The 26,913-nt window shown below is 36.3% G+C and overlaps 1 long non-coding RNA gene across 2 annotated transcripts in view; it reads left to right on the forward strand.

Moving 5' to 3' along the window:
• The window catches only part of LOC147913003 (uncharacterized), a 70,713-nt gene that overhangs the window by 23,416 nt on the left and 20,384 nt on the right, over positions 1-26,913 (forward strand). Inside the window, exon 3 of one of the 2 annotated variants that reach the window (XR_015549206.1) lies at positions 14,755-14,875. The exons of the other annotated variant lie outside the window; for it this stretch is intronic. This is a non-coding gene — a long non-coding RNA (uncharacterized LOC147913003). The remainder of the gene's footprint in view (positions 1-14,754; positions 14,876-26,913) is intronic. 2 annotated transcript variants of the gene reach the window in all.

Raw genomic sequence — 26,913 nt, forward strand, 5'->3', positions numbered from 1 at the left:
AATATGAAATTGAACTAGGCAAAATTTAAACAGAAAACTGATTGCTCTCCACATAAATCATACCATCCAATAAATTTGAAAATACTGATTACACAATTTAGGAATTTTTTTACCTACATTACTCAGTTACTCCTTAGGAAACAAAAAATTACCTAATTGCATTTTAGCCTCATATGGAATAATTTTAAATAAGCTAAATATTTTTAGTATACTAATGTTTCTGATATAGGATATTATATAAAATCTTAGTTATAGTATATTTTTAGATACATGAATTAAGAAGAGATTTCTATGAAGTATCGGTTTAGTCCATTTTCCTAACCCAATTTAGTACAGAGTTAGAAATAGCCCTGGTGACAGGTGTGGACAGGAAAGGAGGATGGTGTCATAGAGATTTGGAAAAAGGTCAAGTTTTGAGAAAAACTTGACCAAAAAAGGGCTTTAAAAAGTAAATATCTTCATCCTGAAGCTAAAGCAGCTTACAAAAAATCACAGGACAGATATTATAAGACTAAGAATTGCTAGCAGAGAATAAAGAAATTGAAAAATCGCCTTGCCTGAGAGATGCCACAACCCTTAATAGTAAGGTTTTACGCTGGGCTTGGCACAGCCAACTGAACTCAACAAGAATAGGCTACGCAACACTCACAGCCTAGAGGGACACTTGACAACCCACTGAAGAGTCTCCCCTGAGCCTCATTTCCAAGAGGTGTTTGTCACAAAGATGTGGAGCAACATAATGGATCTTGTCTTTGAAGCAGTTTCATTAAAAAGATAAAAGCCAAAAGATTTCAATGTAAAATTGTAACTTTGTAAAGACCAGAAGTTGAGCTTTTCTGGTGATCAAAATTAATACAGAGACAAAGCTTAAAGAGCTTCGAAGAGTACTAAGTTCACATTTGTTTTCCCGTGTTGTTTTCCCACTTGAATATGTCTTAGCTGGGCTTTTGACAGAGTAGAGGGATCTTAACCCTACAATGGGGATAAAATCAAGGATTTTGACCAGAGTAAGTTTGAAAGAGGATAAGAAGCTGATATAAAAGGGTGGTTACAAAGTTAATCCTAAACTAGAAATCCATGGTACAATTAAAACACCAATTATCTTTACTGATAAAAGGCCCACTGTATTTATTGAAATAGAGAAACTAAAATCCAGTATTTTATCTGAGTGATACCTTGATGATCCTTTTTTTATATGTGTTAGTGTTCATTTAGGGATAGATACATATTTTCATATTTGTGCAGAATGGTCAATTAAGTATGCTTGTGGTGGGGGTTATAAAGATTTGTTAAAAATGGATTTTGTGAGCGTTAAAATGCAACTATACTATTTTTCCCCAACAAGCTTAAAAGGTAGATAAATATCCCTTGGAAAAGCTAAGAGGAAGCCATAGAATAAGTGAAGCCTTAGAAATATTGTAAATGCACACTGCTATTTACTAGGACACAGGCTTATCTGAGTGCACAGGGCAAGGCAAAAGAGAGGAACAGCAGAGTGAAAGAGAAAATGTGACAGTGACCACGCGGAAATATCAGAGTATGGTTAGCTAGAGCACAGAGGGCTAAGACCCCTTCAAAGTAGTCGCAGCATACACTCTAATAAATAATCCAGTGATAAGCAGAACTTTGCTTAATTCAATATTCAGAGCACAAAGAAGCAGTTTAGCAGCAATAGCAACAGAAACATTATCAATAAATTTTTGTAGTAAGAATAGCAGTTCTTATACTAATTCTCGTGTAGGACTAACGTACAGAACAAGAAGATGGACAGGAAAAAAGAAAGGATCCACCGGCTCTAACCTGAACTCCACTAATTTTCACACAAATGTCATCCAGGAAAGTCAAACTCGAGATAACCAAAACTTCACTTAAAAGTCTCTCATACTTCTTTCCCTCAAAATCCTGATCCTCCTCCTGAATTCTCCATTTGGGTTAAGAAAATCCCTATCACTTTTCATAACTCTATGGATCCACTTCTCTTACCCCTTCAGGACCAACGTGTTATGAGGGCCATCAATTCTACCTCTTCTGAAATGGATCCTAAACATCTTTCCTCTCCTATCCCAATGACAGGGCCACCAAACAGGGCCACACGGTATGCACACCGTGAAGGAGTACCACTCACACGCAGGCAGCATGTCAGTATCTTGTTTAGACCCTCTTTGACTCTCATCTGTACTGTTGGAATAACTTCCTATCTAGTCTCCCTGCCTCCAACTTCCTTTCCAACCCATCCTCCACACTGCTACGGCAGCATTTTCTAAAATTCCAGTGCAGTTACAGATGTGTCTTGCTTAAAATCCTTCTAATCCTCTACAGGCTAAAGTTTAAATATTTTGTATGGAATGCAATGCCTTTTATAATTGTACCCAAATTAACTTCCATGACCTCATTGAACACCATCACCTATATTTGTCCCCTCTGCCCCTCATCTTTCAACAACACATATTCTGGCTACTCCATCAACATACCTGTCCTTTCAATATAATGTTCTCTTTGGTTCTTTCTCAACTTAAAAAAAACTCATCCATCTGTTTAGATCCACCTCGAAGTTAAGCTATCTGTGACAATTTTTAAATTTCTCTTCCCTAAAAAAAGGTAGTTGTATTTTCCATTGTGCTTTTATACACCATGAAAATACTTGCACTAAAGCAAACATTCTTCTTTTTAATGACGTTTTCGTTTATGCTTAATATTTCTTCCAATTTATCACAATCGCCTGAGAACAGGGTCCATTACACACTCATGTATAAAACACTAGAATTTATCACAGTGTTTGGATCTAAGTATATATTATTTGCTAAATTATATTGTATAAATAATAAGAACATGGCCCTAATATGTCAGGTGAGGGTCGGTTGTATGCAATGAACATGAGATCAAAGAAAAATAACGAAGGCAGGAAAAATAAAATAAAGTTGTATTTAACAAATATACTTACCAAATATTCTAAAAAAAAACTCTCTGACCCTTGAAGGGTATCATACTTTAATCATTTTACCTCCATTCTACATGAGATTGAAGATCCTGTCAACGTTGTTTCTGGCATTAAAAAGCTATGCACCATGACAAAGAGCCCACTAAATAACATATAGAGTAAAAAGAAGGAAAAAAAATGATCTTCATTAAAATTGAGAATTAAGCATATTTCCTAACTACAAACTCTGAAAAATATCAGCCATATAGTGTGAATTCAATAAACTTTAAAAGATATTCAAGAGCATATGCATACTTCTCGTGTTTGAGAGAATAGGCAGAGTTCTCCAAGGGAAGGTGGTGTAGCCCTGAAGGGTAAAACCAATGAAAACTTACTTGGAATGGGGTGTCCTTGAGACATGGACAGACTAAGGGCCACCCCAAACTCATGATATACATACAATGTAGGACTGAACGAGGATCCCACATATACATATATTTTTTTAAAGATCAGGCTGTTGTGGTGGTAAGATAGAGAAAATGTTAGGTGGCAATCGACACAGAAGTAGCTGATTTCAGTCACTGAAGAGAAATAAATAGAGGCCAAATCACTACCAAGAAACCTTTGGAATATTAATGATGACCGCACTAATTAGATACATATTATTTAGGAAAGAGTACAGAATGGAGTTGATGATTAAGTGTTCAAAGTTAACATACAAGAAAATTCTATCTGTCTGCTGTACCAACTCACTCCCCACTATTTTTTCTTTCAAGTAAGTAACCTACCTCCAAAAAGTAACCATCATTCAATAATCCTAGGGATAACATACTCCAAGGAAAAACGTGAAAATGATCAACTGATCAAATAAAAATCAAATAGTATGCATCAGAAAAAGGAATATGCCAGGATGAGGGGAGAAAGCTCTCACAATCACACATACACACACACACATATCCTTGATGAAAGAAAAGCAAAGAGCTACAAGGCATTAAATACAAATAAAACAATCGAAGAATTTACGAATGAACAGGCTATATTCAGGAAAGAAGAGAAAGATAAAAATGTGACAAATAAAATCCACATTAGAAACAACAAAAAATGACAATAAAGGGGCTGGCCCGGTGATGCAGGTGGTTGAGTGAGCGCTCCGCTGTGGAGGCCCGGGGTTCGCTGGTTCGGATCCCGGGTCCCGATCCTGGGTGCGCACCCACGCACTGCTTGTTAGGCCATGCTGTGGTGGCGTCCCATATAAAGTAGAGGAAGATGGGCACGGATGTTAGCCCAGGGCCAGTCTCCCTCAGCAAAAAAGAGGAGGACTGGCATAGGATGTTAGCTCAGGGCTGATCGTCCTCACAAAAATAAATAAAGATTTAAGAAAATATAATCAGGGCCGGCTCCGTGGCTTGGCGGTTGAGTGCGCGCGCTCTGATGCTGGCGGCCCGGGTTCGGATCCTGGGCAAGCCCCAAGGCGCCACTTCTCCGTCCAGCGCGAGGCCGAGTCCCACGTGCAGCAACTAGAGGGATGTGGACCTATGACATACAGCTATCTACTGGGGCTTTGGGGGGAAAAAATGAATAAATAAAATATTTAAAAAAAAAAAAAAAAAAAAAAAAAAAAGAAAATATAATCACAGAACATAGAGGCTAACACACTCAAATAAATGGAGAAAAGAAAAGGAGAACATGATAAACGAAAATAGAGAAGAGATACTACATGTGAAAATTGTTCCTGAATAAGAAAACAGAAATAGTGGTGCAGAAAAAAATGCTCAAACATGTAATATAAGAACAATTTTCTCATATAAGGACTTTAATCTGAAGAATTAAATATAATAGTATGATCCAAAAAGGGAAAGAGAGCATAATACACAATTTACAGAATGACTACATGTTCAAGATTTTACTAGATTAGTAACTAAATGTGACTATGTTTCAAAGATAAAGAAACAATTATTTTAGAACCAGCTGAAAGAGGAAGTCTCCTACAAGTGTGGAAACTCAGTCTGGCCATAGTCTTCTCCACAGGAAAGTTCTGGCAAACAGTAAGACAATCTCAGGAAAAAATATATACACATGACTCATGAATTTTATTCTCCAATAAATAAAAAGATAACAAATATATGACCTTAGAGAATATAAAGTACCATGAGCCCTCTTTGAAAAATACAATGAAGGCTTTAATAGTATGGACACTGTATTAATAAAGGTTATGTAAATTCTGTAAGCCTTAACACATATAATAAGTTCTTCATAGATTCTAATGGAGGTAGTGTAAATAATAATGAGTAACTAATGGGAAGTTTCAGCAGAGAATTGAAAGTACAAAATATATTTGCACAGATTCCCTCACATAGCATATAACTAATAGTTACAGTTTAAAGAATATTTTAAAATAATGAAGCCTTAATAATAACATTTGGGGATCTGAATGTAACTAGCCAAAGACTTAGACAGTAAGCTTCTAAGTAATTAAATCAGGATGTCAAGAGGAAAACTTTTTTCGTTTCATACTAGGCTGTGAATATTTATTGTGTAAAGTTGATAAATCAGAGGTGTAAGCATGGAGTCTGGCTATTAAATATGTTTGTGTTCTAAATCATATGTCATTAAAATTCATAAAGCAAAAATTGCAGGAGGAAATGGAGACAAAATAACCTCCACAATAACTTCCCTTCCTTATTGTCCAAAAATCAAGTAGAAAATGATTCACGGGGGATATAAAGACTTTCCATAATTAATGAAATATGTTAATCATATATCAAACTTATTCTTAAACCAAAGAGTATCAAAACTGAAACTATAAAATATCAAGGAAGTAAAAATAGTGAACGTTTTCATGAACCTATGAAATGTAATTAAAGCCCTTCTCTGGAGAAAATACATTTCCCAAAATATTTATATTACAAGAAAAGAGAAAGAATAAAATTTTTAAAAATTAAGAATTTGACTCAAGAAGTTAGGAAAAGAAAATTAAAATAAATAAAGGAAATGAAAGGAGAAAATAGAACAGCAGAAATTAATGAATTTACGAAACAAGAAATACTGTAGAAAAGTAAGCAAATTCAAAAGCCAGGTCTTTGAAGGAAAAAATAAACTACTGGCTTATCTAAACAAGGAAAAAATGTCATAAGCACTCAATGTCATAAATAAAATTGGTAAATAACTAACTATAAACATCATTATTAAGAAAATCAAAAGAGTATTTTACACAACTATACACCAAAATAATTAAAACTCTGAATAAAAATGAAAGATTTTTCTGGAAAATGCGTATTACCTAAATTGACCCTAGAGAGGAGAGAAAAACCTAAATATAAGGCAACTGCTTGAGGGAAATGGAGAATAATCTCACAGCAATTTCTCTCTGCCACACACTCAAATGCACCAAACAAGGTATTATCACAGATGAATTCTATCAAATCTTTGTGGAATAAATAATCCTAATGCCAGTTAAATGTTTCAGAACACAGAAGAAAAGCTTCCATATTTCTTTGGTGAAGCAAGCGAAACAATGATATCCAAATGTGACAATGATAGCATGGAAAAGAAAACCAGAGACTGATCTCATTCATAAATAAAAATGAACATTATAAGCATATGGTGTCCAGAAACACATTAACAGAGTAATATCACACAACAAAGTAGGATTTATCCAAATAGTTCAAAGAAATCTCAATTACAAAATACAACATATAATTTACCACGAGTCAAAATTTTTTAAATCATAATCTTCATAGACACAGAAAAAGTATTCAATAAAATTCAATATTGTTTTTAAACAATTTAAGTAGAAAAAAGTTTCTTTTCTTAACCTCATGAATATATCAAACCAAAAGACAGCATCAGCATCATGTTTAATGTTGAAGCACTAGAAGCAGTAGCATAAATTCAGATACAAGATAAAAATATCCGCTAGTGCTACAAATTTCTGGAAGTACTGAGCAACACAATTTGATAAAAGAAATACACAAGTTATAAAAATTTGAAAAAAGAGACAAAAATCATTGTTTGCTAATATTATAATTATATGGGTAGAAAACAGAACTGCATAGACTGGAAACCCATTAAGCGTATTCACTGAAGTGGTTGATTACAAAAATAATTAAATATTCAGTAGCTTGCCCCTTTCTCTGAATACTTGAGTCCTAAAGCGGTTGGGATGGTAGAGGAAGGTAGGCAGCAACGCCAGCTATAGGTAGGGGGTGAAAGGGAGGATGTCACAGCAGCCAAGACGAGGGCGTGGAGGGCATCCACACGCGGGGCTGGGCCAGTGCAGAATATCCGAGGTCAAGGCCGGTGAGGACAGCAATGATGTGAGGTGGGAGGGGGAGGGGATGTCCCCGTGTGAGTGTTGGACCCTTAGTGAGGATGGGGTGGCAGCAAATATGGAAGATGGACTACAGAGAGGGGAACTGATCAAAAGTATTATAGAAAAGTTAAGGTTTCTCCCTTCAGAGAAGGGAATTACGAATACAGAAAGAGAGAAGACCAGAATGAACCCTGTAGTGTTGCATTGGAATTGGAAGATTTGGTCTAAACTCATGGTTTTCAATATGTATAAATTGATATGCAAACAAAGATAAATGTAAATTTGTATTGCTTAGATCTGCCCACTGAGAGGGCCTGGGAGCAACAACACCCTAATATCACTGAACACATATAGCAACTACATCTTGACTTCTAAATACAATTCTGCTTTAAGATGAACCAGGGTTCCTCAGGAAAATGGCTGATTCCAGGGCTCAGACAAGGAAAGTACAAGATGAGCCTGAAAAATATTATTATGCCAGAAAGCAAGAAAATGCTTAAACCAACTCAAAGGTGCTCCCAGTGGCTAAACTACGAACCATTTGGGCATCAAAATATATAACGATAGTAACTCATTAAAAACCTTTGAATAAACTAGGAAACCATAAGTTTACATTTATTTATTATTGATTGACTGATTAAATATTTTATGATAAATGGGATATTTATATACTTTCAGAATATTTCTTCACAAAATACTTAATAATTGCAAAAGGGAAAAGAATCAATTTACAGCAGAGAAGCTCTCCAAATACCACCTTAATCAACTGATTAAAGTGAATGTCATCAATAAGTGGGCCAAACTGAAATCATGTGCCACCTGGTAAGATGGACGGAGAACAGAGAATCACTTGTATGACGTTTCTGCCAAAGATGTCTAACTTGACATCTTCCTCTAATCATGAGGAAACTTCAGACAAATAATATTGAAGGACATTCTACTAAATAACTGGCTTGTCATCTCCCAGCATCAAGGTCATGCAAGACAAGGAAAACTGAGAAACTGCTCCGGATTGAAGGAGACTGAAGAAACAAGACAATGAAATGCAACATGAGATTTTGAATTGGATCCTTTTACTATAAAGAACATTCTCAGAACAACTGACTAAATTCAAATGTGGTCTAAGTATTAGATTACAGTAATTTCTCTGTGTTAATTTCCTGATTTTGATGGATGTATTGTGATTATGTAAGAGAATGTCATTTTTAAGAAATACACACAAAACTATTTAAAGATGATGGAGTGTCAAATGGCTCTGGAAAATTAAGTTTGTTTATACTGAACTTTCAATGTTTCTATAAGATTGTGGTTGTTTTGAAATTTTTAAAAATTTTATTTAAAAAAATTTAATAGCTTTCTCATATGATGACTTTTACAATTAAAGAACAAAATGAGAAAAAAAATATCCTTCATAATAGCAAGGAAAAAAGATAAAATGTCTAGGAATAAACTTTATTGAGTAGCATAAAAGGACACAATTAAATTGGAAGTAGGAATATTGTAAAGGTACCAGTTCTTGAGTAGGAAGATTCAATATCACAAAGATGTCAATTCTCTGTAAATTAATCTTTAAATTTAATATATTTCCAATTAAAATACAAAAATGTTATTTGTTGAAAAAGCCCAAATATTTCTAAAGTTCACATATGAAAATAAACATGGGAGAACAGCCAGCAAATTCTTTCAAAAACACGTAATCACTAAAGATTAATCTTACCAGATATTGAAATATATTATAATGCTTCAAAAATTATAACAGTTCAACACAAATGCATAAATAGACAATAGATAAGTGGAAAAAGTAAATAATAGATTCCAGGAATAGATCCAGAATACATACAAAAATTTAGCATATAATAAAAACTGGCATTTCAAGTTAGTACGAAAAAGATAGATTACTCAACAAATGATGTTATAGTTGGTTGACCATTTGGAAAAATATTAAGTTGTAGCCTTACCTCACTATTCTAAACCAAAATAAATTCCAAATGCACCAAATATTTAACAAGATTAATATTAAAAAATAAAAATATGTAAGTACTAAAAAAACGCACGGGGGAATTATTTTTAAATCTTGGCATGGAAAAAGACATTCTAAGCAAGAAAGAATAACAGAGGACAAAAACTACACAAACATTCTAAAACTTTTGTAAGATGCAAAAATCATAAAGTTAAAAGAAAAATACAAACTGAGAAAAATATTTGTAAAGTACATGCCAAAGGGCTAATTTCTTTTACACGCAAAGAGTTCTTTCAAATAAAAGGGAAAATAAACCTCAGTGAATGGGCAAGGGACATAAACGGGCTGTCCACATAAATACAAATGGCCACAAATATATGAAGAGCTTCTAAACCTCTTAAAGAAAGGCAAACTTAAAGAGAAATTAAAACTACTTTTATTTTTTTAATTGAGATATAATTGACTACAACATTATATTAATTTCAGGTGTACAACGTAATGATTTGATATTTGTATACACTGCAAAATGATCACCACAATAAGTCTAGCTGCCATCTGTCACCATACAAAGTTACAAAAACATTTTTTCTTGTGATGAGAAATTTTAAGATTTACTTTCTTAGCACCTTTCAAATATGCAGTACAATGTTATTGACTATAGTCACCATGCTGCACCTTACATCCTCACGACTTATTTATTTTATAACTGCAAGTTTGTACCCTTGACCCCTTTCATTCACTTTGCCCACCACCAACCCCCTCTCCTCTGGCAACCACCAATCTGTTCTCTGCATCTATTAGTTTTATTTGTTTTGTTTTTTAGGTTCCACATACGAGTGAAATCATACAGTATTGGTCTTTCTCTGTCTGACTTATTTCACTTAGCATAATGGTCTCAAGGCCCATCCAAGTTGTTGCAAATGGCAAGATTTCATTCTTTTTTATGACTGAATAGAATTCCATTGTATATGTATAACACATCTATCTCTAATGTCAATATTTTTTCATAGATTCTTCAAAATTTATACAGAATTAAAGATTATCAATATAGTAGAAAAAACTACCTTCAACTAATTTATTGGCTAAATTTTTGTTTTATAATACATAATATTAGTATTGATTTTGTGAAATAGAGACTTGCGCATACTGATGATGGGACTAGAACTTAGTACAATCTCTTTGGATGACAATTTGTCAATACTTATCAAGATTTAAAATGCACACATCCTTTGGCCTTGCAGTTCTAGTAATACACTTGAAAACCAACTCAAAAAGGTATGTACAGGATGCTTATTTGATTTTAACAGCAAAACTAACTAGAAACAAATTCCCGCTGTATTAGTCAAGATCCAGTAGTCAGGAGACAGAAACCACACCAGTATTTTTAATGGAAAAAAACTGATACAAATAACTGTTAGTCAGGTATTAGAGAACTGAAGAGACAAAAAGGCAACAGCAAATATCATGCAGAAAGCAGCTACCACCACTATTTTTGCTGATAAAACAAAGGGAAGAGGTTGAATTGCTACAACTTAGAAGTTTGGAGCAATGGCCCTATGAAGCTGACGCTGTGATCTGCGGACAAGGCATGAGCAGCTGGCTCTGGGATTTCAGGGGGTGCAATGAGGCTATTTCTGGGAATGTTGAGAAAACTGCAAATGGAATTCACTTTTGCTGCTGGAAGGAACAGCCACTGCTTGGGTGAAAAAGACTTATTGTGGGAGAGACACTCAAAAGAAGGAGAAGCAAACCAGACACAGAAAACAAAAGAATAAACACTCTCCTTAACTTACCTCCTGCCTTCCAATCGCCCTCTAACACTCGATATTGAATGATCCTAATAGGAAGCCAGATGGCTTCCTGGGAAAAACTGTGGTTTTCAGAGTCTCAGCCCCAGTATCGTAAAGCAGAAGGGTGGGTTTGAAGATGAGACACAATAGCTTAATGACTGACAGATCCATTAGTAGGATTTTGGTGTATTCAAACAAAATGAAATATAATAGAGTTACTACAATGAATAAGGTATATACATATTTGTTGACATGAAAAGGCCTTCATAATACACAATATTTTTAAGTGAAAAATAAAGGTATGAAATAGGGTAATACAAATGCCCTACCGGGGCCAGCCCAGTGCCGTAGCAGTTAAGTTCACGAGCTCCACTTCGGGGGCCTGGGGTTAGAAGATCTGGATCTCGGGTGCAGACCTACACACTGCTTATCAAGCCATGCTGTGGCCGCATCCCCTATGAAGTAGAGGAAGATGGGCACAGATGTTAGCCCAGGGCCAGTCTTCTTCAGCAAAAAGAGGAGGATTGGCAACAGATGTTAGCTCAGGGCTAATTTTCCTCACCAAAAATAAATGCCCTACTATATGTATAAAAAAATAAGATTATACACACACACTTTTTCGTACACACACCCACACTGTGTGTGTGTATACATACATACAAACGCATGGAAAACTGTAAGAAAAAGTATTTTTTCATGAAAGTTACTTCTGAAGATAAGATTAGGAATATTGGTTGGGAGGAAGACACTCAACTTTTCAATATTCTCTTGTGCCTGATGCATATGTTATTTACATAATAATTTTTAAAAGAGATCTATTCACCAAAATTTCCATAAATTACATGAGATTTATTTATTCTTCTTTACATTTACTAATCACCTGCATGCTACGCATTGGAGATACAGAGACATGGATGATAACCAGTTATCTCCAGATATTCTTCAAAGCAGAACCATAACCCTAAGGCACATGTACATAAGGTCTCTAATGTGAGGTTAAAGGTGATAACAATAATAAGAGGGGTGTAGAATAAGTGCTAGGGGAGTTCAGAGATATGGAAGAGATTACTTCATACTGGAGAGGTCAGGAGAGTCTTTGTGGAAATTAAAGTCATTGAGCAGAGCTGTGAAGAACTAGAATGATAGGAATAAATAGAGCAAGGTAGAAGGGAACCCCAAGAGGGAGCATGAGCTAAGGCACGAGAGTATGGTGAGGAGTATGATGGTGTAACTCAAGGAGTACCTTTCCCCGAAACATGACAACACTTCAGCTCTGTTTCCAAGAGACCAGATACAGGTAGATTGTCAATAGATTGTTAGGTAACATTGCTTATGATAACAATGATCCCTGATTAGGGAGTTGCATCTGGACTAGGAGAAACTACAGATGATCTACAAATATCTGATGAAGAGTCATTGAAATGGGCGTAACTCTTGTAACTGAGAGGTTCCTTGCAGGAAAGTTGGAAACAGCGCCTATGGAATTTTCATAAGAGATGTCGGCTCCTGTGGAGTATGAGGCTTGTAATCCAGGTTGATTCACCACCTGCCCTATGTGACTGTCATTACCTTGAACCTGAACTACCACTTGGGGCCAAAGAGGGATGTGTGAGCTGCTGCCTAGGCAGCTGTGAGAACTGCTCCCACAAAAATAGAACACCTGACACTGCCCTTCTGGAAGGTTGTGATTCTATCCTATATCCTTCTGAGCACATGTGTCAAATATGGCCATCTGAATGTTTAATTGAACCTAGGAAGTCCTGTCCCCTGAGCAAGGCTGTGGATGGTTTAAAGAACATCAAAGTATTTTTACTGTAGTGGAGAGGTACATCAATGGAAGTGGCAAATCTAGGATGTGAGAGACAGATTTTAGCCAAATCATAAAAAATTTAAATGTCAGATTGAGGAAAATAGATTGTAATCTAAGTTTTGGAGGAGAATAGAACCCTGACAAATTTTGAGGGGAGAGTTAACATGATCAAATTCCTTTTTGTTTTGTTTGTTTGTTTGTTTGTTGGTGAGGAAGACTGTCCCTGAGCTAACATCTGTGCCAATCTTCCTCTATTTTGCATGTGGGTCACTGTCACAGCATGGTTAACAAGTGGTGTAGGTCCGTGCCTGGGATCCAAACCCGTGAACCCTGGACCACCAAAGCAGAGTGTCTGAACTTAACCTCTACACCACCAGGCTGACCCTTAAATTCCTTTTTTACTCATCATATCAGAAGAGTAATCTAGTCCACAACACATGTCGGAAGGAAGGCCAGAGATCAGCTCAGTCAAAGGCGATGGAGGACGGATCTAGAAGGCTGAAGGACTGATAACAGAGGACTAATGAGGAAGGTGTTTCTGAGACAGCCTGCCAAGAGCAGAGCAGGAGCCTGAACTCCAGGGTGGCTGTGTGCCCTTGTGTGACCTCTAGTGCAGAGATCTGATTTGTAATGCATTGAGATTTACTTCAAGGTTTCCTGCCTGACCCCCCCAGTCATGATGGAGCTCAAGTTTAAGTTGCCATAACTTAATTTCTAAAGGCCACTAGAGATTCTCTAAGAAAAAGTACAAGTACATTGAGACAGTTATAACAGTGATAAGAAAAAAGAAGAAGTGCTTGTTTTTTCAATAAAACATCCATCTTTTCTCCCTCGGGATTTAAAAAAAGAAAAAAAACTGACTTTTACACTAAAAAGTAAAGTTGAGAAAATAATTTTCCAATATTTCTTTTCCTAAATTATCTGACAGCATTTTCCACAAGGACTATTATTGATTATACACACACAGAGACATACACAAACACTGAACTGTCTTTTCCATCTTTTATTCCTTCTTGGAACATCCCTTTTCATCTCTTTTAGCTCTGTTTTTTCCACTTTGTTTTCTTTATATGTTACATAGTCTGCTTCTCTATCTTTCTTCTCCACTGACAAGCTCCCCTTTTTCTTACTTGCACTCCCAGGATTTGAATGATTTTCTAAAATGGAGCAATATTCACCTCTCCAGATAAATATATATAGAGAGAGACATCTTTAATCTTTAGAACTGAAAGACTCAAATTATAGGAAATGCCCTTGAAGTGTTAGGAATGATGGCACAGTTTTTCCAGGTTTTCTGTAAATATATGCCATAAAATGAAAAGAGAACGAAAGAAAACATTCACTTAGTAGTATTATCTTGCTTCTAAATTCCTTGAAGTGTCTCTGGTCTTGTCTCGAATGTTTTTTCCTTCTACATCCTCATATGTTGGGATAAGCAAAATGTACCTACAAGTATCTTGTGGACCTGAAACCCTTTTGGTTACTGGAACAACAACAACAAAATCTCTTCTGCTAAAGCACAGAAATTCTTTCTCCCAGATAAACCAGTAGTCAAAATGCAGAGCGCATTTTCAAACTTGTCCTTTCTCAGAAGGATGAGCCCAATAAGCATGAAGAAAATAGAGGTGCAGCACATTAACCCAAACAAAGTAGCTAACTAGACCGTGCTCCTAATCATAAGTGTTAAAAGGGTTTCCTCCAGCCAAACGCTAAAGGATAGCTTCCTGCTTTCTATGAAAAAAAAAATTTTTAAGACATTTTTTCTTCCTTTTGTCTCTTCAGGAAATCAACTTCTAATAATAACTTCTAATAATAGGTCATGTGTGTACCTAGAAGAGATGCTATTTCCCCCAGGTGGTAAAACTACTGAAGGCTTTGCTAACTGTAAGGTTTTTAAAACAATTCTCATCCGGAATAAAAAGTGGTATGATTTTTTGCTCTTGAGAACAATCGTCTCTCTCCTAGGGTTAGCAAGCTGTGAAGAATCCTGAGACCCAAGTCAAAGAGACTATAGAAGAAGAAGCTGTGAAATTTTCAAAGAAAAAATACATAAGTGACTCAAGAAGCTTAACTACTTGGAGTGTCTGTGAGTCTGAATTTCAGAGTTAACGAAACAGTCCTGGGGGTGTTTGAAGATGTGTGATATCTCAAATCAAGAGCGTCTAAGTAGCTAAAATGGCAAAGTGCAACAAATGTATATACGTCATCTAACTAGTAAAATGTACCGGCATTTCAGGGTGGTGTGTAAAGGGGAAACTAGAGGGCTGCAGACTTTGTTGTTGTTTTCATGAGCAGAGAAAATTCATGACATGGATGATACTACGAAGGGTCTCTAACACTTGACAGCTGTGTGAACCTTAGTATGCAATCTAAGCCTCAGTATCCTTCACTGTAAAATGGACCACGTATTAGTTTTCTACTGCTGATGTAAATTACCACAACTTGACTGGCTTAAAACGACACAAATTTATTATCTTACAGTTCTGGAAGTCAGAAAGCTGAAACAGGTCTCACTGGGCTAAAATCAAGTTGTCAGCAGGACTGCATTCCTTCTGGAAGCTCTGGGGGAGAATCCATTTCCTTGCCTTTTCCAGCTTCTAGAGGCTGCCCAGCTTCCTTGGCTCATGTCCCCCTTCTGTCTTCAAAGCTAGCAATGGCCAGTGGAACCTTTCCCACACTGTGTCATTCTAACTCGGACTCACACGCCTCCCTCTTCCACTTATGAGGACCCTTGTGACTGCAGTGGGCCCACCGGGTATTCCAGAATACTCTGCCATCTCAAGGTCAGCTGATTAGCAGCCGTAATTCCATCTGCAGCCTTAATTCCCCTCCTTGCAGCACCGCACATTCACAGGGTCAGGGGATTAGGACACAGGGGCCATTATTCTGCCTACTACAGACCTCGGCAGGTTCTTGTGAGAAATAAATGAAATAACAACATAAGCAAAATGCTTACACAATGCCTATAGAAAGTCCTCAGTTAACATTATTCACATATAAAATTTATAGAGAAGGTAGACATGACTCACTAAACATAACCCAACTAACCACATCCAAGGCAAACAAGGATGTATGTACGGCTGGATTTCTTTAAGGTCCTTAGCTGACCCTTCCTATGTATGCGCATTGCGGTTTGAATCATCCCCATTTACATCTCCTCTATACTCCCGGTTCAGTCGTATTATTGATTGAAAGCATCCTCACATACACTGTCATGAGGTCATTGTTTCCACAGTGACAGAGTTTGCTAAGGGAAACCGCCGACTTGGTAGAGTTAGCACAACCACGCAGTCGCTAAGCAAGCAGGACACGTCTCCAGAGAGAAGTCACAGACGGAACATCAAGTGGCAACCTCTAAAGGGAAGATCCGGAGCTCCACTGCTTTCCATCAGGCTCTCTTCAGCTCTGAGATCTAAATTGCTGCTGATTTTTCATCGTTTAATCACTTTATATGAGTTAAGTGTCCTTGGGAGACGCTGCAGAGGGTAGCACGTATCTTGTCCCCTCGATTCTAAATTAATTTGATCTTCTAACTCCCGCCTACTGTGCCTCCTTGGCTGCTAAAAAAAAATCATCTTAGGATGACTTTTTTTCCTTTTGCACAAATAAAACCTGTACAGTAGAAGCTGTAGTTTTTGGAAAAATTACATTTAATTCCTTTTTCAATTCTCACTGAAATATAAAACTTTGACTACAAGAATTTTTTCACAATAATAATAAAAATATATAAAAGTAACATATGTAGGGATTAATTTGGTTTAACACAAGGACTTTGTCCAACACTATTCAAGACATAAATATACCCCTTCAAAGTGTATCAACTGATGTCTGCAGCACCCTTTTCCCTGGAGACTATGATCATTAATTAAATATATATATATATATATATTTAGAAGAGTTAACTCTCACAGGAAGATAAAAGAATAAATGGGTTAGCTTCTTCAAATCAATACTATAAATTTACCCAATGAATATTAAAATAATAGAGTAAGTGCTTTATTGTAGTTGAAAGGGTCACAATTATTGCCTTTGTTATATAAAAGATTTTTTAAATCTCAACTATCACTAGAACTATTACATATTATTATTCAGTATATTGGTAATCAAATAATAGATCTATGAATTTGATGGCTATGACAAGAAGTCTTGAGAAAAATGTTCTGAGTTTTTATATAAAATAATAAAATATATAAAATGAGAAAATACTATTTATTATATAAACTTCAAAATATTTAACTCTATAATTCCTAAGATATTGTAAATCAACGACTACAAAATAAAAATAAAATGACATGGGAATAAATTTCAGAGCAAGAGTAATGAGAATTATCTCTCTTTTTTCCTTGAAAATTTTCAATGAGAATTCTCCTAGTGAAAGTTAGGTATTAATTAGCTCTCGAAGGGCAGTTAAGACTGACTCTGAGTAGGCACTAGAAGACCTGCCAGAAACCAGGGGCCTGACCACCAGTTAACCATGGGAACTCTCTAAATCTTTGTTTTCTCTCCTCTTTAAAAATATTTGTTATTTGAAGATCTGACAGTTCATAAAGATCCTCATTTTACAAAGTAAAACACTCGAGACCTGGAGAATTGAAAAGGCTCCAGGTGGACGAAGCAGGATCACCACATCTACCTTCTTTCTGTTCCACTGTGCTGTCGACAGGACTCCCAATGTCCCCACCAACCCTTGGGTGCCCCGTTTCTTGTATCTGGGGTAAGTGCCACGGAAAACAGTGACAGGCCCTCAACGTACTCCCCACTCACTTGGTATATTGCGAAGTGGAGGAGGAGGCACGTTGTTTATAGCTATCATATGAGACAAAACGGCTGATGGAAGAGAAGACACAGGCATCTTGATGGCTCAAAGGCAGCTAATCAGAGGCCACTTGGGAGACAAATGATCACTCCTCTCCTTGAGGCGTCATAAAGCAGAACCCTCAAGGTAGCCTCTGATAGGCTGCGTACTACGGAATCTTCGTGTTCACAGTTCTTACACGGTGTGTGTACCCCATTTCCAAGAGTGAAATCTCGTCCAGAAAGAACTGTATCCTAGGCCAGTAGAATTTATGAAGGGGGCCTTGTGAGCTAGAGTAGTAGAAATAAAGAAGAAAATTGTAACCCACAAGGCAGATACAGCAGAATCTACAGAATCTACAGTCTGGGTCAGATGAAAGAATTCATTTCATTGGTCTCCTATAGTCCAGAGCCCTTTTTCTGCCTGTTAAATGTTTACATTGGGCATCAGAGAGCCTTTTTGTAGTAGCAGCAACAGGATATTTATACTGCTCTTCATGGCTACATACATATATATGGTAAAACACCCCTTCTAATTATCTTACACCAATAGGCTCACCCCTACTTATATTTAACCATATTCTGCCAGAGCGTGGCATATGTTTTCATTATTTTCTGCTGCTTCGCAATAATTAAGGCTTGTTGCAATGGCTAGGGTTTAGAGTCCTAATTAATGTATCTTTTGATTCTGTGTAACGTCTCTGAAAGCCTTTAAAAACATTTTCCCGGTGTCATAACCGTAGTGGGCCAGTATACACAAAAGGACTGGGACTGACTCCTGAGTCCGACTAGTAGAGTGGTAACCAGTAATTGACCAGCTTCATCAAGAAAACGTTAATAACCAGAATTGGAAATTTTAGTTGTATTACAAGAGTAACACATTTATCTTGCAATAGATCTTGTTGAACTGCACAACGAACTTACTTCACCATAACTTTTCAGTTGAATGTATTTTCCTGTCCCCAGTTTGATAAACTCTGGACTCATTGTAGACTTAAATTTGTTGAGTCTCATCGTTGCTTTTCATCTTATATTTTTTCTACATTAGCCAGCTACCTTCACCTGCATGGCTCTCACCTCAGAATGATACCTTGCCATCCATCCCTACGGTACCCCATTGGTGGTCCCTACTGCCTTCATTTGACAGACTATCACAAATCCATTCTCTTTCCATTCTCACACTTCAAACTCAAAAAACCAAGAACCTCTCTATAAAAGTTCATTATAGGGCCAGCCCGGATGGCCTAGTGCTTAAAGTTCAGTGCGCTTCACTTTGGCGGCCCACGTCCAGTTCCTGGGCATGGAACCACACCACCTGTCTGTCAGTGGACATGTTGTGGCAGCAGCTCACATTAAAAAAAAAAAAAAAGGAAGATTGGCAATAGATGTTAGCTCAGGGCGAATCTTCCCCCGCAAAAAAAAAAAAAAAAATTTCATTATAAAGTACTCCTGTATTTCATAGATTTTAAACAGATGAGACTATATTAGATGACTTTTTTCCTTTAACAAGTAGTTTTGATCAAAAGAATGTAAAAAAGGAAGTTTTCTAAGGCTCTAAGTTTATACCGATCAATTTCCTCTCCAATTCCAACTCCATCAGTTGTAATTTTTATTTTCTTGTTCTTTTCCCTTCTTTTCTAAATGTTCACTTTTTCTTTTTTCTTTTCGGTATTTCATATATAAAAATACCATATACACTGAAAGCTATTAATATCATAGTAATTTCACATCAAACTGGACCTTGCTTGAAAACAATTTTTTTTAGTGTGATAATTTTTTTTTTTACTGATGTCTTAATAGTTTATAACATTGTGAGATTCCGGTTGCACATTGTTGTTTGTCAGTCACCATATACCCCCTTCACCCCTTGTGCCCACCCCCCAACCCCCTTCCCCCTGGTAACCACCATACAGTTCTCTCTGTCCGTGTGTTGGTTTATATTCCACATATGAGTGAAATCATGTGGTGTTTGTCTTTCTCTCTCTGGCTTATTTCACTTAACGTAATACCCTCCAGGTCCATCCATGTTGTTGCAAATGGGACAGTTTTGTCTTTTTTTTATGGCTGAGTAGTATTCCATTGTGTATATATACCACGTCTTCTTTATCCAATCATCAGTGGAGGGACACTTGGGTTGATTCCACTTCTTGGCTATAGTGAATAATGCTGCAGTGAACATAGGGGTGCATAAGCCTCTTTGGATTGTTGATTTCAGGTTCATTGGATAGATTCCCAGGAGTGGGATAGCTGGATCCTCGGGTATTTCCATTTTTAATTTTTTGAGGAATCTCCATACTGTTTTCCATAGAGGCTGCACCAGTTTGCACTCCCACCAGCTGTGTATGAGGGTTCCTGTTTCTCCACATCCTCTCCAACATTTCTTGTTTTTTGTCGTGGTGATTATAGCCATTCTCATGGATATAAGGTGATATCTTAGTGTTTTGATTTGCATTTCCCTGATGATTAGTGATGTTTGAACATCTTTTCATATGTCTATTGGCCATCTGTATATCTTCTTTGGAGAAGTGTCTGTTCATTTCATCTGCCCATTTTTTGATCGGGTTTTTTTTGTTGTTGTTCAGTTGTGTGAGTTCTTTATATATTATGGAGATTAACCCCTTGTTGGATATATGTTTTGCAAATATTTTCTCCCAGCTGGTGGGTTGTCTATTCATTTTGATCCTGGTTTCATTTGTCTTGTAGAAGCTCTTGAATCTGATGAAGTCCCACTTGCTTATCTTTTCTTTAGTCTCCCTTGTCTGAGTAAACATGGCATCCGAAAAGATTCCTTTATGACCCATGTCTAATAGTGTATTGCCTTTATTTTCTTCTAGGAGCGTTATAGTTTCAAGTCTCACCTTCAGGTCTTTGATCCATTTTGAGTTAATTTTTGTGAATGGCGATAGCAGAGGGTCTACTTTCATTCTTTTGCATGTGGCTGTCCAGTTTTCCCAACACCATTTATTGAGGAGACTTTCCTTTCTCCATTGTATGTTCTTAGCTCCTTTGTCGAAGATTAGGTGGCCGTATATGTGTGGTTTTATTTCTGGGCTTTCAATGAAAACAATTTTTTTTTAAAAAAAAAAGGAAAATATGAAAAGTGACAATGCAAGTAAACATTAGGAAACTGCAAAATAAACAACTAAAAAAGCTTACTTTCAGGCCAGCCCCATGGCCTAGTGGTCAAGTTCGGCACACTCCGCTTTGACCCACAAACAAAATAGAGGCAGATGGGCACAGATGCTTGCTCGGGCTGAATCTTCCTCAGCAAAAAAAAAAAAAAAAGCCTACTTAATTTTATCTAAGTCTATATAATCTTGATGATTCTGTGTGAGCATCTGCTAGTGTCTGCTGGTCTCTGTCCAGAGAAAATCCAAGAAGTCACAAATTCAGCTTTCCAAATGTTCTTGATTAGTCCTTCCGATGTATTCTGAATCCTCTTAAAATTAATTCCCAGAACAATAACATAATTGCATGATTTGTCTTTGATGGACAAATGCATGAAATTGTTTGTCAATGCCTGGACATTCCTCATAAGTCTATTCACTTCTCAAACACTTATTTGTAAGATATCTTGGGCAAGTCACTTCATCTGTCTTAGTTTCAAAATCCTAATCTGTACAAGAGAGGTAATGATAACACCTCATACAAACACTATGAACATAAAATTTAAAAATCAATATAAAGGTCCTAGCACAGTTTCTAGACATAGTAATCACTCAATTATCATTTTTACCACTACTACTACTAATATTATTATTGCTGAGGTAAACCTTGAGAAATTCACATGGATTAAAATTTTTTAAATACTTTTTAAATAGTTTTTCTCAAATGTACATTTCATATGGGTTCCACCCATTCCTGCTACCTAGTCAGCAGTAATATATTACAGGTTCACTGTTCAAGATATACCTCAGGTACTCATTCTGTATCACAAAAACTAATAACAATAATAATAATAACCAAATTTACCATGATAATTTTCTATACACTGTTAACATTTCAAATAAATTCCAGAAAGAATTCTTCAATTAAAATTAAAACAATTCAATACATATGTTTATATTTAAAAATATAGTTATCAAAATATTTATATAAGTTAAAGCTGATTAGACACAAAACTCACTTACATAAAATAAAATGTTACATATTATATCATTGGCCAATCTGTCCTTTGAAAGCGCAGTCTATAAATTACATGCACACATGCCTGTAATAACTGCAAAACAAAGTAAATTATTTATAGATAAACACATTTATATATAGCCAGCCCTGGTGTCTAGTGGTTAAGGTTCAGTGCACTCACTGCTGCGGCCTGTGTTGATTTCCGCAAGGTCAGGGAACCACACCACCCATCTGTCGGTTGTCATACTGTGGCTGCTGCGTGTTGCTGTGATGCTGAAAGCTATGCCACTGGGATTTCAAATACCAGCAGGGTCACCCATGGTGGACAGGTTTCGGTGGAGCTTCCAGACAGACAGACTAGGAAGAAGGACCTGGCCACACACTTCCGAAAAAATTGGCCATGAAAACCCTGTGAACAGCAGCGGAGCATTGTCTGATATAGTGCTGGAAGGTGAGAGGATGGCGCAGAAAGACCGGGCAGGGTTCCACTCTGCTGTACACAGGGTCCCTGGGAGTCAGAATTGACTTGACGACACTAACAAAAACAAACGTTTGTATGTGTGCATATTTGCTCATATGAATGGTTAAAAATAGTTTCCAAATTAACTAGAATGTATATAATCTGTATATAATTTTACCCTGATTAATAAAGTACTATATTTACTTAGTTATCTATTTATACATGTGGAAATGCATGGAAATGAAACATGGTCATTTGTACACCTACTTCAATTTATGTCAAATTTGCTAATAGAAAAAACACACAGTACAAAAATATTGTCATTATCTTCTGACTTAAATCCTTTTGTTTCATTTATTTTAAATTGCTCTGAGGTGTAAGTTTGATGTCCTCCAAAATGTTGTTTTATTGTGAGATTAATTTATAAGCAATTTAAATTCCAACTTATCAATACATTATTGAAGAAATATATGTATTTTTCAGACCCAATGATATATTGTCATACACACATGTGAATATCTATCTATAATGTATAAATGTTATACTGTCTGTAATCAAAAAATCTTCTTGTTTTTGATTCATGTCAGTCTTTTGTCATATGTGGACCTAAGAAATAGTATATTCATTTCAGAATATTCACAACACTTCCACAGATATACATATTCTTTAAATGCGTATTAAATTTAAATCACAAAAAAGTTGTCTTCTGTTTGGATGAGTTATGTATCTGAAGAAAGGAACCAAGTTGCTCGACCAATGCAGCCACACACATTCGTATAATCTGTTGCTCCACAGTTAAAATAGTTTCTCCAGAGCTGCACTAATCACAGCTCCTCTGAACTAAACCCTATTTTGAATGGTTCATTCTGGTATAATATATTCGTAACTGTGTTGATTAGGAAAGATATGTCAACTTAAGATAAACTTGCATAATTTAATAGAGGATCTCAAAAGATTTACCAAAACAGTTTCCTTGTTGGTCTACAGATTCACAAGTATAACACGTGTTATATCCAAGTAGCTTTATTGGGTGAAGGTTAACTCCTCACATTTCCATTGCTTCTGTAACCCCTTAGACCAGGTGTATAACTCTTAAATAGCAAAGCTTAGAGAGGCAATAAGCAAAAGTCTGAATAATCATATGGAAAAGAGCCCCCGAGTACTACAAAGTGGATCAGCATTTGACTCAGAAACTAGAAAACAAGAACAAACAATGAAAAGCAGGACAGAGAAAATATTCTAGCCACTCCTAGCTAAGGGCTTCACCAATAACCAATGTAAAAGAATGAATCAATTGTAGTAAACCACACTATATCTTTACACATATATTGTTATCAAATGGAGGATCAGGTAGACACTGGTTCGGATGCCAGCGTGGCCATTAACTAGCTCTACCCTCTATGGCAAGTTATTTTTATGCTTCGGTTTCCTTGTATGTGAAGTGGAAAGATGTCTATCCATAGGGTTATTTTGAGGGATGGAAAAAAATAGAAAGAGATCACTTAACACAGCTGGTATACCACAGTTGTCCAATTAATTTTAGATCCTATCTTTTTTAGTTTTATAGATGCTTATATATGTTAATGTTTAGTGACCATAATAGCTCAGTTTTACAGGATTGTTATAAGGATTAAATAAGATAATGTTTTTAAATGCTTAACACAGCGCCTTGCTCATATAAGTGCTGAACGGGTGGTGGGTGTGAATAGGTGTTAGCAGTAGCAGCAAGGAGAGCACAGTGGTAGTAGTGCTCAGTATGTTGTTTAAGTTTCTTCAGCTAATAAATCTGCTGTCATTTTAGGTAGAATCCACTACCTAATTTGAGCGCCCATTTGAATGTGCCACCTTTATACTAAGACTAGAAACAGAACAGACACGTCAAGCTCCTCGTCTTCGTGTCCCTGGTCCTAGCAAATACTGGCACACAAAAATCATCACGAAATAAGTGATTTCCACTTTCTTGATTCATTCCTTCTCTATGAGTGGCCCTATCTTATTCCACACTACATATATATAATTTTATTCAACGAATGATCTAAATTATTTTGAAGATGTAAAGATAAACTCAATCGTACCTAATATTTACTTACAACTCTTCTCAACTAGGCTTCTTTTAGTCTAGAGCATAATAATAACTAACGTTGCACCGTGTTTTATGAAATCAAAGGGTTCTGCATGCATTTGAGCATTATAACAATTCCACATAGGACAGGCAAATAGTTGTTTTCAAGTGAGAGAACTGCAGAATAGTGAGGATAAGTGATTTGTCCAAAACTACACAGTGGCACAGTGGCTCGGAATTTCAATGAGCTCTGTTTCAGAGCTGGGGCTCTGGGGCTGGTACAGCACAAATTGCAGAAGGCAAGGTGAAGGGAAGGGGACCAGGTAAGGGGCTGCTGGAGTTGTTTGGGGGAGTGATGATGAAGATTTGCACTAGGGCAGGGTAACAGGGAAGGAAAAGAGGGAATGGTTGATGAGCAATGGAGGCTGGGGAGAAGAATGAGACACAGGATTCCTAGGATTCTGCATTCCGTGTTGGGGTAGGTGCAGCTATGCTGACTAAAATAGAGACCAAAGATGATGATGAAGATGATGATGATAAGAATAATAATGATAACACAGCCAATATTTAATGAGCACTTTTTGCAAGGCATCGATTTAGACACTCCACACATATTTATCCCTCACAAACCCATAAGGTAGGTACAATTTGTTAGCCCTATTTTATAGATGAGAAAACTGAGGTATATAGAGATAATTAACTTGAGGAAATCATAAAGGGCAAAGCAGGTCTTACTATCAACCTATAGCAAAGGGACCAGAGAGGCTGGACCTGAAAAGGGATTCTTAGGAGTTTTCTCCGTGAGAGAAGGAGTGGATTAGGAAAAGATAAGACATGAGGTATCTGCTCCTCTCTCCTTCCTCACAATAATTAAACTGTATTTTATCCATGAATCCCAACAATTGTTTTCTCTGTCTATATCCTTTAGAAAATACCTGTAAAATTTGAGGATCTCATTTATAAAGAAGAATGTCATTTTCATGCAGATATCTCTATGAAGATGAATCCAGATGCAATCCAATTTTTAAATATTGAGGCTATTTCTCAAAAGATATGATAATACCAGACAAATGTTTGCTTAAAACCCACAAATAATCTTTCTTAAATAACTCTTAATAGTCTTTACCAACAGGATCAAAGTAAGACTTCATGACAGCCCCTTTTATAAGAAATATAAATATTCAGCAGAAAAACAGAGCATATTAATCCTGGAGGATGACTGTTTAAAATGATCAAGATGTTGTCAACTGTTGATGATCGTAAACGAAAAACATCTTAAATGAAATCAACTGTTCAAGGAAATAATTAAACATTATAACAATCTTGTAGTCTGGAAAACTACTGACATCAGAAATCCTTGTCAGACATGATGGCATTAACAATTCCCAAGATGTCTTTCAGATAAAAATATTTGAAGCACACTCAGTATATCACAAAACTTTAAAAATATTTTCTCTTGCTGACTTTAAAATTCTTTCCCGTTATACGCACTCACAAACAGAGAGAATCTCCTTACTGAAGATAGATGTTTCCTAAATAAAATGGAGAAAGAGTACAAAATGTTGACATTACTGAGAATTTTAACCAAGGTAACATGTTAAGCCATTCATTTTACTAGATTATGAAGTGCCCTAGTATTTTAACATCTGTTCAAAATTTACTCTGAAGGTCACAATCTCATTTGTGCTCCACTTACTATCAAGGTCTTTAAGTTTATTTGATCAAAGTTTACCTCAATAACATTGTGAGAGTAGGCTAATTCTTAGCATTTCTGTTCAAATTTCTATTCTTGTAAGAGTAATAATTGAATGACCAATAACATCTGTGGACTAAATTCCAATTGATTTCCATGCCTTATGTCCTATTTAATTCAATCTTTGAAAAAGTCTATGAGGTGGAAACTAATACTATTCCAATTTTACAAATTTCAAAAAAAAGTCTTGGTGATGACAAATAATTTCCCACCTCTTCTAGCCATGCAACTGTACCTCCAGGATTCAAACTCCCTCTGTCTCTTCAGCCTGTTGGTTCAGCAACCATTCAAGGAAAGGAAAACCTGTTTAACAGTCATTTTCCCATAGCTATTTTAAGCGTTAATGCATCTCGTTAGACGGAAGACCCTATTTAAGCAAGTAAATATTCTTAACAAAGATGTGCATTACCCGATTGTTCTTGCTTGCTGTGAATACTGGCTGTTGTGCCTTCCTTAGGTGCACAACCTATTTTTTCCCTTGACTCTTCTCTGGATACATTACTTTGAATTCACAACATTTTGCCCTGCAGGTGCTCTAAATTCATTTAAATTTTGAAGTACAATATCCACTTTAAACCTAGGAGGACGTGAACCATGTCTCCCTGACCTAAAAGGAAAAAATAATGTCCCTTTCTCTTTCTTCCTCTCTTGCATTTTCTTTAGTATGACTTAGATATTCTCAAAGATTCACTTGGCTATATTCACAACTGCCTGGAGAAGCATCTAGAAGGGTCACATGAGTGTGCACGGCACATGATTCCTTGTCCAATTCTTTCACATCCTTACTTTCTAGCTTGTGGGATTATGTGGCCAAAGAAGTAAAATACAGACATGGCAGCATTCACAGAGCCTGGGAATGGCATGAGGCGTTTTCTCCTTCTTGGGGTGAACCTATTGAGCACCTTCTGTTTCCTAAACATGTGATTCTCC

This window comes from Ceratotherium simum, chromosome 31 (assembly GCF_057802395.1).
Source record: "Ceratotherium simum simum isolate JZ-2026a chromosome 31, ASM5780239v1, whole genome shotgun sequence".
Lineage (NCBI taxonomy): Eukaryota > Metazoa > Chordata > Mammalia > Perissodactyla > Rhinocerotidae > Ceratotherium > Ceratotherium simum.